Consider the following 16,725-nt stretch of genomic DNA (forward strand, 5'->3'; position numbering starts at 1 on the left):
ATGGCCTTGTATTGTAAGCTCCTGATCAGTTGTATCCTTGAAAAACATCCCACCGGACTTAGCTGCACTAAAACTGACACCTAAACTGTCTCCTTCATCTCCACAGTAATTAACCAGAGTTTGCAAATCTTCCTGGCTATCTCCTAACAGTACAATATCGTCCGCATACATTAAACCCGGTAGTCATTGCTCAACAACCTTTTGGCCTAATCTGTACAACAGATTATACCCTAGATTGCTTCGTTGTAACCTTCTTTCCATGCTTATCATATAAAGCATGAACAGCAGCGGTGATAGAGGACAACCTTGCCTTAATCCTTTGTGAACCTCGACAGTTGTCGTACTCTTAATTCCTTCCCACGTTATTTCAACATTATTTTCTTGATATATTTCCTGTAGAAAATCAATTACCTCATGACCGATACCTTCAGCTTTTAATATGTTCCACAGGAGTTCCCTGTTCACATTGTCGTATGCACCACTTATGTCCAGGAAGGCTAAATACAGAGGTCTATTTTCCGCCTTAGCTATTTCTATGCACTGGGTAAGCATGAACAGGCCATCATCTAGGCGCGCCTACCACTTCTGAACCCGTTCTGAAGTTCTCCGGGTATTCTATTACTTTCTACCCGTGACTGCATCTTTAATTTCACCGTCTGCATCGCCAGCCTATATATAACTGATGTTATCGTAATTGGTCGGAAGGATTTTATGTTCTTATCACCTTTCCCTTTATAAATCAAATTCATTTTACTCTGTTTCCAGCTGTGTGGAATTTGCTTATTTTTTATCACCTTTCCCTTTATAAATCAAATTCATTTTACTCTGTTTCCAGCTGTGCGGAATTTGCTTATTTGTTATGACTGCCTCCAATGCTTTTATCAGTGTTTCCTTGCTTCTTGGGCCAAGTTCATTAATTAACTTAATTGGAATTTCGTCTATCCCCGCGGACGTGCATTTTGGAACATTTGCTTCCGCCTTTTTCCAGTTAAGATTGGTCAGTTCTAAGCTGTTTTCTGTTATGCTATTCTGTGTTGCTCCCTCATTTGGGGCGATTACCCTATCGTCCTTCCTAAATGACTCTGCTATAACTGAACCAATGTAGTTCACAGCGTCATCTCCCTCTAAACAATTTCCTTTGGCATCGTGAATCTGTTCCTGTTTTCTGTGATTCGCTTTACCCAGCCAGCTTATCTGGTTCCAGAATTTTCTTGACCCCCCCTTTAGTTGCATTGCGAACTTCAGCCAGCCAGCGATCAGAGGACTGCTTTATTTTAGCCTGGACGAGGACCTGCACTTGTTTCTTTTGTTGATAATATTCCCATTTTTGGCCTATTTCCTCTCCAGATAACTGCGCCCTCTTTGCTTCTCTGTGTTCTCAAGATGCCCACCGTCGTTGTTCGATTTCCTTATTCCACCAACTTCGTGGTTTCCTCTTTCCTCTCCAGCAGTTAACTCCTTTTACTTCTTTTATTTTTGTACTAATGAGTAGCTCTAACTGATTATAATCCCACCTTTCCATGGGATGTTTCTCTATTGTTTCCTCTATGCCAGCCGCTATTTGCGCTATTTGTTTGTCATTTAATTTTGCGTACTCTTTTTGACTTCCCTGCATTCCCTGCAGACGAACAGGTTATAAAAGCGACACCGACGGCCAATGGTTGAACGAGAGCGGGCGCAAGTGGCGCCCATAGAAACCGGATATTAGTGGAGACATTGCCTCACTGGGCACGTGCAGCAGCTAAGCCCAGCGGAAGGGGGGGGGGGGAAGAGATGGACCAGGCGCCGGCTTGCGAGAACAAGGATGACGTGGCGTTGCGGCGACGCCCTCTCCCCTTGCGCAACACCTGGCGCGCTAGAGCGACGGCAGGTGTACCTTTTCACCCGCTCTGCTCCGTCGAGGCGGGCTCGCAACATGGTCGCAACCAATGGGATTTGAGGTGCCATTTCGCTGAGACGACAGAAACCGTCTTTTTTGCTCAATGGGCCATTTGACGCTTTCGCATAAATAATCGCTACAGAATAACAACGACGACGTGGTTATGTTGAACTCGCGTTCACGCTTCGTCTGCACGAACCGCCCTACCTGTGTACTTTTGGTGCCGGGGTCAATTATGTACCATGCAAGACACTCGGCTGTAAAGCACGCGCAAAGATCAGGCAATAGGCAAAAAACGCTGTGATTTAAACATGCACCCATAGAGTGCCCCAATATTGCAACCAGCCGATGCGCGCATAGCGAAGCGTCCGCACGGCCGCATTTGCCACGTGGCCATGCTATGCAAGCGTGTGTCTGATAGTAACAATTAAGTAATCGAAAGACTGCTTCCGAATGCATTTACTAACCAATTTGAGTCCGCGGCACTTTTATGTGCTGCTTTGAATAACTGCGTGTAGTACCGCGGTTCCCGCAGATTTTTTCTTACCCAATGCATGTGGTGCATACTAGCAGCAGCGCTCGGCATGTTTCGACTAAAGCAATATCATTTCAATACTGCTCGCCACTCGTGGCGGCTGTAGCGTCTTATAGTTATACAGTACTTTGGTTATAAAGTACAGGTAAGTCTAGTTATAAATTTTATTGGGACGTGAGGTTTTATTTTGTTAAATCGAGAACTTCGTCAAATTGAAACCACTTGATTAGATCACGCAACATGCCATAAAATTGATGCAAGAGCCAAAAATGTCGTTTTTGCCTACGTTCACACTTATTGTAGCAGTTGAGCATGTACTCTGCCTTAACAGAAGAAACGATTAAACATTCTTAAAAGCTATATGTCAGTGATACTAAAATCACCAGAACTCAATTAGACCTACTATACCCACATTTTTCTTTTTAATTATGGCAAATCAGGCAAGGTATTAGTTAATTGATTCTAAGTTTTCAGTGCTCATGAATGTGACAGTGAAAGTATTGAATGGCATGTAGTGTAGTGCAACGAAAACAAGGACGCAAGGCGAAACAAAATTAACGCAGACATAATTAGGCGCCTCTGTCTGTGTTTCATTTATTCTTGTGTTCTTGTTTTTGCTGCGCTGCACTACATGCCGTTCCATGATGATCAACGAACAAAAAAGCCCACATTGCCACCCTTGTAGAGAACAGGAAATTTAGTTATACACTTAAACCTTGATATAACAAAGTAGGTAAGATCGGCAATTCGCTTCGTTATATGGAAATTTCGTTGTATTGAAATTCGATCTCTTATGCAAATAAGTACAGCCGCCGGTCGATTTTTGTTGCTCAGAAAGCTAGGGGCCACACAATTTTCCGAATTATTGGGCAATAAAAAAAAGTAAGTTTGAATAAGAAAACAATTTATTTTGACGAATATAGGAGACAGCGATGAATGATACGGTTTCATGCCACGTCGATCGATATCTTCACATCAGCGGTACGAATTAAGCGAAGCCATGCTTTCGCGTGCACTCCGCCCCCACAGCGTTTCCCGGCCGCACTGCGACGACGCTATCACGAAAAGCGCCGGCAGCAGGGAGCGAATGCTTCGTCTGCTTATCGTTCCAAAGGGTCACCGAAGCTCTAGATTTCGCGATCTCCAATACTAAACGTGCGGGAAGACAGCTTACATGATGCCACGCCCCGTTACGGCATGCTCACTCTTTCCACACGCAGCAGATTACCTCTAAATCAGGGTGCGCGGCTGCGTATATGTGCACTCCGCCGCGCTTACAGCCACGCGCAGTCATGGCCGAGACACGCGCCAACTTACCCCCCACTCCGCCCCCTCGCGCGCACTTGATCGCGTTACCGCGAGCTCGTTTCCCTCCCCCACTTTGCCATTGCTCGCGTGGGAAGGCGGCACTTATGAAGCCTTCCTTTCCCTAGATCACTATCATCACCTTTCTTGTCTCACCGTCGCACACTTTCACTCGCACCTACAGCCCAAGTGCGCGGGGCGCGATAGGATCTGATCGCACTTGGACTTAATGAACATGATGCGGCTCCAGGCGGTTGTTCTTGTCGCGCTGCACGCAGTTTGAGAGGTGCGTTTGCAAGCAGCCGCTTGTAATTCAATCATTTGACTATCTGCGTCCGCGGAAGCTACCACTGATTGTCTTGGCATTCCTTTGCGGCAGAAGCGAAATTTCGTTATATTGAAATCGCACACAAACGCACTTCGTTATATTGAGGTTTTATAAATGCTTGGTATTCTATGGAGAAGAGGTTATGAAAAGTTAAATACTTCATTATATCAAGAATTTCGTTATGTTGAAGTTCGTTATATTGAGGTTTAACTGTATAGAGATTTGAACGTGTATAACTTGTGTAGCTCCTTGAGTCATGGCTTCCACGTCGCTCATGGGTGTGAAGTCTTTTTGCCTATTTTGTCCATTATAGCGGCAAGAACCACAGAAACTGAACTCGGATCAATTGATGCTGCTTACCCAATGTTACTCCAGTTCACTCAATCAGACTGCAGAGTGCTGCTACAAATGACAGCTTTACTAAAGGGACCATGAAAAGGCAATTTTCAGCACATGTTCAATGTTTTTTTCTGTCAGCAGTGGTGAAGTAGTTCTTTTTTAAATCTGCGTTATATCTGCACCTAGTAATTCACTTGTTCATGTGGTTTGGGCCGGTGATTTAAACCCTTTTATAAAACAATGTAGCATATTATACTGATTGTGCATCAAGTCAAAACTTTATTACTCTGTATTAATAAGAACTCGCTAAACAATGCGGAAAGGATATTCCTGCGATCTCTGCATCCTTTCAAGAGAGTCTACAGCTCTATGGAGCAAACTTATTTGACTTCTACACATTTATTGGCAGTGTACCGTAATTCATGTACAAAGGGACTGTGTACATACTGGGTGAGATTGCAACATTTAAGTCATGTAATATTGCCAGTATTTTGTTGCAGCAATAAAGTCCTCATCGACAAGTTCGACAGCTAATCATTCATATAAACAATTGCAGTATGTAGGTTTGTGTGAAGCATTTTTGTGCTCTATTTAACCAAGAACAATTAAGTTACTGCACGATGCTCTTTTACAAATATCAGTGCATTATTTGTGTGCAAACAAGAAAAAGACTTTGTTACTGATTATAAGCAGCAGACAGCTATAATACCATATTCTGGATATACACTTAGTTGTGCAGATTTACTTTCTATCAGCCAGTTTACAACTAGCTGCTATATTAAATTATATATATAAATTATTATTATTATATTATTCTTATATTACATTATCATATTATTATTAATTATTATTATATTATATTAAAAATTATATTATATTTGCCTAAGTTTAAAAGGAAACACAATATGAAAAGGATATAGTACTCTATGCCGATCACACCGGAATATATATGTACCATCTTAATAATAATATTTGGGGTTTTACGTGCCAAAACCACTTTCTGATTATGAGGCACGCCGTAGTGGAGGACTCCGGAAATTTTGACCACCTGGGGTTCTTTAACGTGCACCTAAATCTAAGCACACGGGTGTCTTCGCATTTCGCCCCCATCGAAATGCAGCCGCCGTGGCCGGGATTCGATCCCGCGACCTCGTGCTCAGCAGCCCAACACCATAGCCACTGAGCAACCACGGCGGGTTATGTACCATCTTACCTACACCATTGGCAGATTCAGGTGGAGGGCCCTGGAAGTTTGTCTCTTCCCCCGAGCCATGCTGGCTATAATTCTGACTCGTATGACTCTGTATCTGTTGTGTAGAAAAGCTCTCTCGCCCCGTTTCCCTCCTGTTCTCCTTTTGGAGGAGGCCCCCTCTTGATGTTATCCTTGTTGTTCCACTCTTGGCCCACATCATTTCATGATCGAGGCATGTAAAGGCCACAGTTCCTTATGCGATGCAGCTCTGACATCATGCATACCATACAGAATTGTACATGAGCCTGAGCCCATGCTTTACCATTCTTCTGATCAACTGTTAATTTTTAGACTAACATCCTTTCCTCTTGCATGACAGTTATCTCTGATGTATTGTTGCTGCTCCTCTCATGTCTGTATGCCAATAAAAATAGCTTAGTCAATTTCTTCTTGAACATTGAGTCCAATCTTTGCCAACTTTAGTAGGTGTTGGATGTTAATTTTTTAAGACCTGTCTTCACAATCTACCTCTGCCTCATCCACCTTAGCATCCTCAATTCAGACACTTCTCCATCCTGACTTCTAGGTGACTTTATTAAGATTGTTTAGGTTCCATACAGGTTCCATAGGTTCCATACAGGTTGTGTATTGTCTTATAGTTTATTAGACAGCAAAAATCTTTCAACTTGACTGGGACCTGTGTAGCTTAAATACCATAATGCATCTTCTCAGTTTTTCCAAACTATGTCAATTCTGCTGATTCTGTGGGCTGTCCAATTTTTCCTTGTTGGCGTTTTCAGTTATCATTGTACCAAGGTATCCATCTCCTCTATGGTTTACCCTCGAGGCTGCCCTTTCATCTGCTCTGAGAAATTGGCATGTGGCTGCCAGATGTGAGCGACCTGCCTCACAACACATGCACATGCTCAGCTACTTTTGCCTAACCTTTGTGCTAGATGTCAATCAACATGGGCAAAGCAGTGAGAATGGGGAATTATGAAATTAAGGCAGAGGTGCGAGCATTAGGGGAAGTCATACTTATGAGGCAAGTACATGTGAAGAGAACTATTCAGAAATGCTAGTAATTTGCAGTTCCTCTTTATTGGTCTATTACACTCTCCCTAGCTATTTCAATTTTTTTATCATGTGCTGCAGTTTTTAGTAGCAATACGTTTTTCGTAAGTGCTGCCACACTAACCTATATTTCTTATCCACTTGGTTCATTCATACCTACAAGCAGCAGTATTCTCACTTTACATCAGCTATTTAATGCAATGCCCAGATATGTTCTCAGTCTACTTCAGTGGGAGTCACTTACTAACACAGTGGATGATCATGAATCGTGTGTTCTTAGAAAGTGCCTTCTCGTTATGCAGCTGTGAGTTAATGTAAGGGATACTTTGTAAGGCTTACATACTTGTAATAATAATACTTGTAAGGCTTACATGATAATTATGTTATGCCAGAAAACATACAAATATTTGTGTTAATTTCTGGTATTTTCCTTCCTTAATTACTTTCTTGGTTCAGCGCATATATATGAAGCAAGAGATGCTGGCTTGTTCTTTCTTTGCATTAGCAAATTATATTAATCATATAATAACACATTTTACATAACTGAACACACTAAAAGTCACTTGGCGAGCAAAACAGGCACTTGTCTCTTTGAATATCCCAGCTTAATGTTTTAGTGTGTGCAGTTTGGATGTGGTTCTTGAGAGGCACCTCATCTGCTACAAGTATAGAGGTATAATTACTTAGCACAGCAAGCAGATCCAAGGAGTTGCAGACTGGTACTTACCACACAATGCAAATCTAATCATGCCTCAGGATTTTTTGGTTTTTTTATTTGCTTGGTGTGCCACAGGTCATGGCTTCAGTATGCTTCAGGATTGTAGAGGTGGATGCAGAGTACATATAAGGGGGGGAGGGCTTTGGCATGAACACTGGTAAAGGAAGTATTATTTGTAGGGGTGGATGACTATTTGACCTTTTGAATATGAATCAAATATTACGTGCTAACTATACATATTCTAAAATATTTACTATTTGGCATTTTTTTATTATGTAAAACTAGCCAAATATATTGCGACAACCGAATGTTAAAGTTGTTACTATTGTCCGTGTGCTAAAAAAGTATCACAAGTTATCACATGTGAAGCAACATAAGTTTTCCAAGCAATGCCCAAACAAAATGGGTAACGCAAGCTCTGTTTTTTGTTTCATGGTGGAAGGCTCCATGACAACTCCCGATTTTTGCCTATCTATCATTTAAATTTATTGGCAGTCTAGTCATGTTAATTTTTGTATAACCAGTGATCTTTTTCATGTAACGTGTCCTTTTACATATCTTTACACCAAACAAGTCCTTCAGCAGCTTTTTTTTTTTTTTGCAACCATTTATTTAGGAATTTCTTACAGCTAGTCATACAGCAGCTGTTCATTCTTAGAAATCTTGTTTGCCACCAGGCTCTAAAGATCTTGAGAGGCTGTCTATGCAGTTTTTGAATGACAAATAGTAAACTTGTACTACTTAAAAATAATACTAATCTTCCCTGATAGTTGGCTTTCTTTTATTAGTCAATACAAGCATGGTGCTTAATTCTAATATAAATATGCCTGCTGTAACTGTATACATCAGTGTTCGACTATTCGATACCTACTATTCCTATTAGAAAAATGTGATACTTGCCAACCTCCAATTATTTGCATTGAAGTATAGTGAAGAGTTTGACAGCAGCCCGTCTGGTCTGGTCAAAAGAGGCGCAATAAGTAGTTTAAAATTGGAAGCCAACCACAAAAATGAAAAATAAGAGCCGATTCAACTGGAGCTCTGTTCACAATGGTTGTGAACAAGGCTCTCATGTGGGAGCTGAAACATCGCATATTTATTTTTTTGTTTGCGTCCAATCTTCATCTGCTTATTATTATTATTTGAATTCATCTAGCCCTAAAGAGGTGGTAATATATTTGGAGTACTACTCTTTGCATTTTGTTTCCATTGCTGAATTGTTTTTAAAGTAACTTCATGCAGCACGCAAGTACAACTCGAACATTTTCATTCTTTCAAGGACATCACTAGTGGAAGGTATTCGGCACTAACATAATTATTTTGAGATTTCCAGTAAATATGTAGTCCGCATTAACAGTACCTAAATAATTTTGGCCTAAGCGGTTACCCATCAACCATGTAGGCTTCATCAACTTCTTACATCACTTGGTCTTGGCAAACTTGTGAGCTAACAGGTCTGAGCTCGCAGTCACTTCCCTCCATATTTGTTTCGATGAAGGCTTGCCCTTTGGTACTGCTCTGGATCCACCCTCCTTTCCTGTCATTACCACTACAGGCTTCAAGGCACACTCCCTTAGAAAAACTTTCCATGCACAAACCTGGTTCTTTCACTCATTTACTGACTAAGACATCGAAAACAAGGATGGCATAGCAGGCATGTTGGTTACAGAAGTACTCTATTAAATAGCTCTGTAAGTATTCACCTAGTGGACATGTCCATATCGTCTTCTGCAGAAGTGCTAATTAGCTGAGGGAGCCTGTCTCCCTCCTCATGCATACCCCAGCCCAGCCAATCAGAACTTCAGCACCAGATGAAATGGACATTTCCACTAGGTGGACATGGAATACACCCCCTGTGCTCTGTCCTATCTTTCCACCCTTCTCCATGTATTTTACTCAGTAAGCTACTGGTTCAGCATGCTGGTCACCTTAATCAATATTCCAATAGCTCAGCGCTTAAAAGGTGTACTATACAAATAAGGCACTGTAAACCCAAGCAGTTAGGTTGGCGATTGCCGCTGTTATGCACCATACAGGCTCAAGCAATGGCTTCACCGTAGCTTTCCAATTTAACTTTACTGAACGTTGAATGTAGAGAAGGCAGAATATAAAAACAGACTAGCATTTTTCTAATGTGCTTCACCCCCTCTGCTTTCTTGTGTTACTACAATCAGTATATTCAACCTAAACGAAGTAAAAAGGAAACTGTGACACTAATTTCATTTCACTGTCTCTTTTTTAAAGGTATAGCAAGATTTTTTAATTGCATTACGAGTTGTTACGTATGTTTCGATCTTAATGTCAATTTCTCATGCTCCCAATAGGGCTACAATTAACTGCTTCCTCATCCACAGCTATCAAGGCCTTAGGACAACTTTGGAAGCTCTCTGAACTGAGTCAATGCTATTCATTGCATAATTTCTTAATAACTAAATAGAAAATCAGACATCCACCCGTTTGTAGCAATTGCTACAAAGGAAACCCATACGGATTCCTCGAAAGAAAAACCTCATAGTTGAAGAAAAATTCGTCCTGGTCCGGGACTCGAACCTGGGACCACCGCCTTTCCGGGGCAGCCGCTCTACCATCTGAGCTAACCAGGCGGCTAGCAGATGGCAGGGCGAAGTCGAATTTGTCGACAACTCGAAGCAAAGGCAAGTGTTTGACGTAATAGTTCTGCGGAAACCCGCAAGGTGGAGAGAAGTAATGAATAAATAGAAAATCAGACATCCACCCGTTCGTAGCAATTGCTACAAAGGAAACCCATACGGATTCCTCGAAAGAAAAGCCTCATAGTTGAAGAAAAATTCGTCCTGGTCCTTAATTCCTTAATACATTTTCATGGCTGCCTTTAACATATGTAGTTTCTCATTAAAGCCAGAATTTCTCTTGCGACCACTTTTAAAGAGCTTGTGGTAATGTATGCCTAACATTAAAGATGGGTGCTTTGTAGTGCTAGTATGCTCTAAGTACATCGTTTTATGCGAAAATTGCTGACATGCAAGTCTGACAAATATCGCATCAAGCATTGGTGTTTGCTATTTTGCCTTCTGTTTCAATTTCACTCCATCTATACATTTTGCCAGTGCACCAGTAGGGTTCAATTCAATTCAATTCAATTCAATTCTTTATTTGCAGACATAGAACACACAGAAATACCAGAACTGGTTGGACCCATAGCCACAGGCTAGTGTGGCCATGGGCTAGTGTGGCTAGGGCTGTTCTTTAAAATGCTCATGAGGACTTATCATGATCAGTTCCCCATATAAGTGGTTTTGCTGAAGAGAATGCAGGAATACAAGCATAATTAGACAATGAGGAATGTGGTTAAGAACACTTTTCAGCACATATCTTTTTTAGTGAACTGCTGTTATACTGCTAAAATCTGTGCATTTAATAAAAGTACACTACTCTGCTTCATCACTCCATGCTAAGTGCAAGTATCCTGTACCAGGAAGTCAAACCAAGACGTGGGATGTTCAGTCTGTGAAAATAAAAACGAGTTTGAAACATTAACGTGTAAAAACTTAAGCACACTCAAGAAAATAAACACAGCACAGGAACGAATCCAATGAATTAGAATTGCCTTTGAGAGCAAACATATCGTTTTTATGGCACAGTGAAGAAACCTTATTCCTCCGGCTTTTTTTGTGGTTGAGAAAATATGAAAGTGCATGTGTTCTCCCCGTTTTGTGTATCTGTCACCTTTTCACAGTCAAAAAAGATGTTGTCTCAATGTGCCCATCTGTCTTTGCATATCTATTTCTCTGCTCTCATACCACGATAACTACAGTTAAAGGCTGTAGTAATGCTTAGCTTGAATGAACCAACACCAGCTACATGCACTGTGCTGTTGAACATGGCATTGTAAGTTAGGTTCATGCAGAGCACATTCGTGTACTATAAACATTTGATCTTGATTGTAGGCGAGGTAAATAAAAAGAAAGTATGTAAATAAAGTTTTTCCCTAATAAGCTATGCAGAAGTGCTCTCCCATTTGGACAGAACCCGAGCGCAACTGCAGTGAACAAGAAGCCAACTCCCACTCCTTCATGTAATGTCTCAACAAGAGACCTTTGAGGAAATAAATAAATAAATAAATAAATAAATAAATAAATAAATAAATAAATAAATAAATAAATAAATAAATAAATAAATAAATAAATAAATAAATAAACAAACAAACAAACAAACTTATGCAGCATTTGAAATCTAGGATCGAGTTATGCTACAGGTCTTTCTGAATTCATGGTAAAAAATTTAGGTGTTAAAGGCAACACACACTCAAACAGGTCTCTGCTCGGACTGGTAATACTATGTGTTGGCTAGTTTTATTAAATATGCCATACCACTGGTCTCCCAAGCTAAGGCTGCTGTCCAGTTGCAAGTGCAAATCACTCAGTTATGTCCAGGGCACGCTTGAGCAAAAGTTAGCCAAGATTACTGTGCCACTGAGGTCTATTTCCTGACATCTGATTTCTTCTCATGAAACTACCTCTCTAAAAGAAAAAAAAAAAACCTTCACAACAAAATAACCCCAACCTTTCTTGAGAAAAGCCATCACACTGGTCCTTGAACACTAATTACGCAGTGGCTCCTTGCAATGTAATGTTCTGTACATCAGCACCTAACAAAGTACAAGAAAATTTAATAACTGTGACATGACAGGTACACAACAAAGCAAAGGGATAAAACATCACACAGGCTGCCATCAGTGTTCATGTCTCTATTGCAATTGGTCCCCTGAGTTACTAAGCATGGCAATATCATCAGCTAATCGCAAGTTACTAAGGTATTCTCCATTAACTCTTATCCCCAATTCTTCCCAATCCAAGTCTCTGAATACATCCTGTAAACACGCTGTGAATAGCATTGGAGAGATCGTATCTGCCTGCCTGACACCTTTCTTTATTGGGACTTTGTTGCTTTCTTTATGCAGGACTACGGTGGCTGTGGAGCCGTTATAGATATCTTTCAGTATTTTTACATACGGCTCATCTACACCCTGATTGCGTAATGCCTCCACGACTGCTGAGGTTTTGACTGAATCAAACACTTTCTTGTAATCAATGAACGCTATATATAAGGGTTGGTTATATTCCGCACATTTCTCTAGCACCTGATTGATAGTGTGAATATGGTCTATTGTTGAGTAGCCTTTACGAAATCCTGCCTGGTCCTTTGGTTGACAGAAGTCTAATGTGTTCCCGATTCTATTTGCGATTACCTTAGTAAATACTTTGTAGGCAACGGACAGTAAGCTGATCGGTCTATAATTTTTCAAGGATGTCAAGTCAATTACACACAGTGGAGAATAACAGAGAGGTGGGCAAGGTGGTGCAGATTCATAGCGAGTCCTTGGCAGCACGATGCAACACGGACGAAAGAAGAGAGGTGAAGAAAGTAAAGACTTGCAGTTTATTCACAAGAAATTTATTTATTTAAGGAAAATGCTAATATATATATATATATATATATATATATATATATATATATATATATTGTTATGGAAGGATGAAAGAAGAGAGAGAAGAAGAAGAATACCTTGGGCTTCACCCGTCGTCCTTGTGAAAAAGAAAGATGGTACCTGGCGTTTTTGCGTCAATTATCGCCACTTAAACAACATCATGCGAAAGGACATCTACCCACTACCACGCATCGATGAAGCCTTGGACTGCTTGCATGGAGCTAAATACTTCTAGTCCATCGATATTCGATCTGGCTAATGGAAGATTTCAGTTGATGAAATGGATCACGAGAAGATGGCCTTCAGAGCGCCGGACGGCTTATATCAGTTCAAAGTCATGCCCTTTGGCCTATGCAATGCTCCTGCGACATTTGAACGTATGATGGAGTCTCTTCTGTGAGGCTATAAATGTACCACCTGTCTTTGTTACCTTGACGAAGTTATTGTTTTTTCTCCCCTGTTCGGCAGCCACCTTAACCGACTCGCTGCCATTCTTGTGGTCTTCTGAAAAGCCAGCCTTCATCTGAACTCCACGAAGTGTCAATTCGGGCGCCGTCAGATTACTGTGTTGGGACACCTCGTTGATGCATCCGGCGTCCAACCAGATCCGGAAAAAGTTCGCGGCATACGCAGTTTCCCTGTGCCACGTTCTGCTTCCGACGTGCGCTGCTTCGTGGGCCTGTGTTCTTACTTTCGCCGTTTTTCAAAAACGTCGCCGACGTTGCTCGGCCTTTGACAGATCTTCTGAAGAAGAACACGTACGCCATTCTCATGGGGCCCTAGCAGGCTCATGCGTTTGCCGCTCTAACCAGGTTTATGACCACTCCTCCCGTCCTTGCCCACTTTGATCCATCTGCACTGACCCAAGTCCACACTGACGCAAGCGGCCAATCCATCGGCGCTGTTCTTGCCAAACAACAGAATGGTACCGAGAGCGTGATAGCTTACGCCAGCCGACTGCTGTCACCTGCCGAGAGAAATTACTCCCTCACCGAGAGGGAGTGCTTGGCTTTTGTTTGGGCTGTGGCCAAGTTCCGGCTATATTTGTATGGCCGTACGTTTTCGGTCGTCACAGACCATCAAGCACTCAGCTGGCTGTCTTTTCCCTTCGGAAACCGACTGAACGGCTTCGTCGCTGGGCTTTGCGGCTCCGGGAATTTTCATTTAGTGTCCGTTACAAAACTGGACGCCTCCACAAGGACGCTGACTGCCTCTCGCGTCACCCCGTGGATCCTCCCAATCCTGTTGCGCATGATACAGTGACCTGCGTGATGGCTTTGACTGACATGGCTGACATGCGCGCTGAACAACACGACGCATCCTTACAGTCCATCATCGCCGAAGTGCAATCGGGCCGCACCGATGGCACGTGCCGATTGTTCATGCTGCGTGACGGCATCCTTTACCGCCACAATATCAACCATGACGGCCCTGAGTTGCTCCTTGTCCTTCCTCGTCATCTGCGATCCGTCGTTCTCGAACAACTTCACGATGCACCGACGGTGGTACACTTTGGAGTTTTTCGTACATACGACCGCGTACGACGCTGGTTTTTCTGGCCGGGTAGACTCTACCGCTCTGTGCGTCGTTATGTCGCAACTTGCGAATTGTGTCAAGCCGGAAGAAACCTCCCCTGGCACCTGTCAGGCGACTCCATCCAATTGAGGTTCCCTCTGAACCATTCTTTCGCGTAGGCGTTGACCTGCTTGGCCCTTTATAAAGGGCCAAGCAGGTCCACTTATTCCCTCTAGTCGTCGTCGGTATACCGACGACGACTAGAGGGAATAAGTGGATCGCTATCGCTTCTGATTACGCGACAAGCTACGCGATAACGAAGGCGTTGCCGACTAGTTGCGCAACTGACGTCGCCGATTTTCTCCTTCACGATGTCATTCTCCAGAGCGGTCTGCATCTTAAAGACCGCGGCTGCTCGTTCTTGTCTCGAGTTGTGGACAACCTCCTGCGCTCTTGTGCCACTGAGCACAAGCTGTGCACCGCCTACTACCCACAAACGAACGGTCTCACGGAACGTGTCAACCGAACACTCGCAGAGATGCTGTCGATGTACTTTTCCGACGATCACCACGACTGGGACGCCACGCTGGCCTACGTGACATTCTCGTCCCGACATGACACCGCAGGATATTCACCCTTTTATCTTTTGCATGGTCGCGACTCCACTTTGCCCTTTGACACCATCCTACTTTCTGTGCCCCGCCCTGCCAGTGAGTACGCTCGTGAGGTCATCGATCGCGCTCACATGGCGCGTCAAGTCCGCGTCAAGTCGCCCGATATCGCTTATTAGCCTCGCGGCATCTGCAAAAGGAGCGTTACGACCGGTGTCATTGCGATGTTCAGTTCGCCCAAGGTGCTTATAGGTGCTGCTTTGGTCACCATGCCGTCGGGTCGGCCTCTCCCAGAAGCAGCTCTCTCGCAACACAGAGCCGTATGAAGTCCTACATCAAATTAACAACGTCAATTACGAGATCGTGCCGTTACAGTTTCATCCATTCTCAAGTCCGCCGCCTGTTGACGGCGTGAACGTTTCGCGGCTGAAGCCATCGCTTGCATTTCATCGCATACCATGTGCCAAGACGGCACTTCACCACCCGGGGTCCTGTTACGGAAGGATGAAAGAAGACAGAGAGGAAGAAGATCGCGGGACGCTGGCTGCTGCGTGTAGTTGTTGGTCAGCCATATTTTCTAATCTGACTCATTTTGTATATATATATTATAAATGCAATCTTCTATACTCCCAACATCCCCGCAACACACACACACACACACACACACACACACACACACACACACACACACACACACACACACACACACACACACACACACACACACACACACACACACACACATTCCTTTCCATTCAGCATCAGGTGGCTTGGTATAATGAGCAGTCCACACACTGAAGGGTGGCCTCAAAAAGATGAAAGGAGAAAACCTCAAGCTCCAGCTCGCTCAATGGCTGCTCATGTACCACGAAGCGCCACACCCGAATGGACCAACCTCAGATGACCAGATGCTGTGAAGGTTCAACCTTACTCCCAAGAAGGATGAAAAGGAGGCTGTTACACACTCCGAGCAGTGACCCTTATCCAAGGAACGCTACTATACTACAAGAATGGTGGTACGGTGATAGCAGGTTTCTTTGAGAAAAGACCAAAATGGTGGCTTGATGACATTGACAACACCAGTGGGTCGACTATGGTAACAAGGAAGGACACATGCACTGCTACTATGACCAAATCAAGCAACGATAGACACAGGCTCCAAACCAAGTGGAACAATGCCCTGCAGTCGCAGCAAGCTGTGACCATGCGCCCAGTGGCATGCCCACAGAGAAGACTGGAGGAACAGTGCAAATTGCAAAACGTCCCACTCTAACTATCCGAAAACCTCCGAAATATACAGAAGCTGCATTCGTTAAGAAAGCAGGAGTGCTGTGCAAGTTTATGAGCACCCATATAAGATGGCGTCCCTATAAAATGGCACCACACCACCAGCACGATTGCGCTCCTGCTCAGCTCAAATGTCTGCGCGCCGCGCAAGACGCATTCCAACGATGGAAGCCGGCACCTGGCCGATCATGATTTCTGTACCTCTTCCTAAATAAACAGTTTTCTATCCCAGTATAAAATATGTAACAGTAAGATATATATGTCAATTCCTCTATGTAGAGATGTATTGATACAGGTGTCACGGTGTAATGCCCCTTAAATTTATTCCACTTTCCAACATGTAGTCGCCCTCACATTGAACATGGGGCACATATACTATTCAGCTGTATGTAAGAAATGAATGCTTCCATTTCACTCCTTAGTCACATGGCATCGCAGGTGCAGGACGTAGAGCCTGTGGCAAGGTCTATGTATA

Source organism: Dermacentor albipictus, chromosome 3 (assembly GCF_038994185.2).
Source record: "Dermacentor albipictus isolate Rhodes 1998 colony chromosome 3, USDA_Dalb.pri_finalv2, whole genome shotgun sequence".
Taxonomy (NCBI): domain Eukaryota; kingdom Metazoa; phylum Arthropoda; class Arachnida; order Ixodida; family Ixodidae; genus Dermacentor; species Dermacentor albipictus.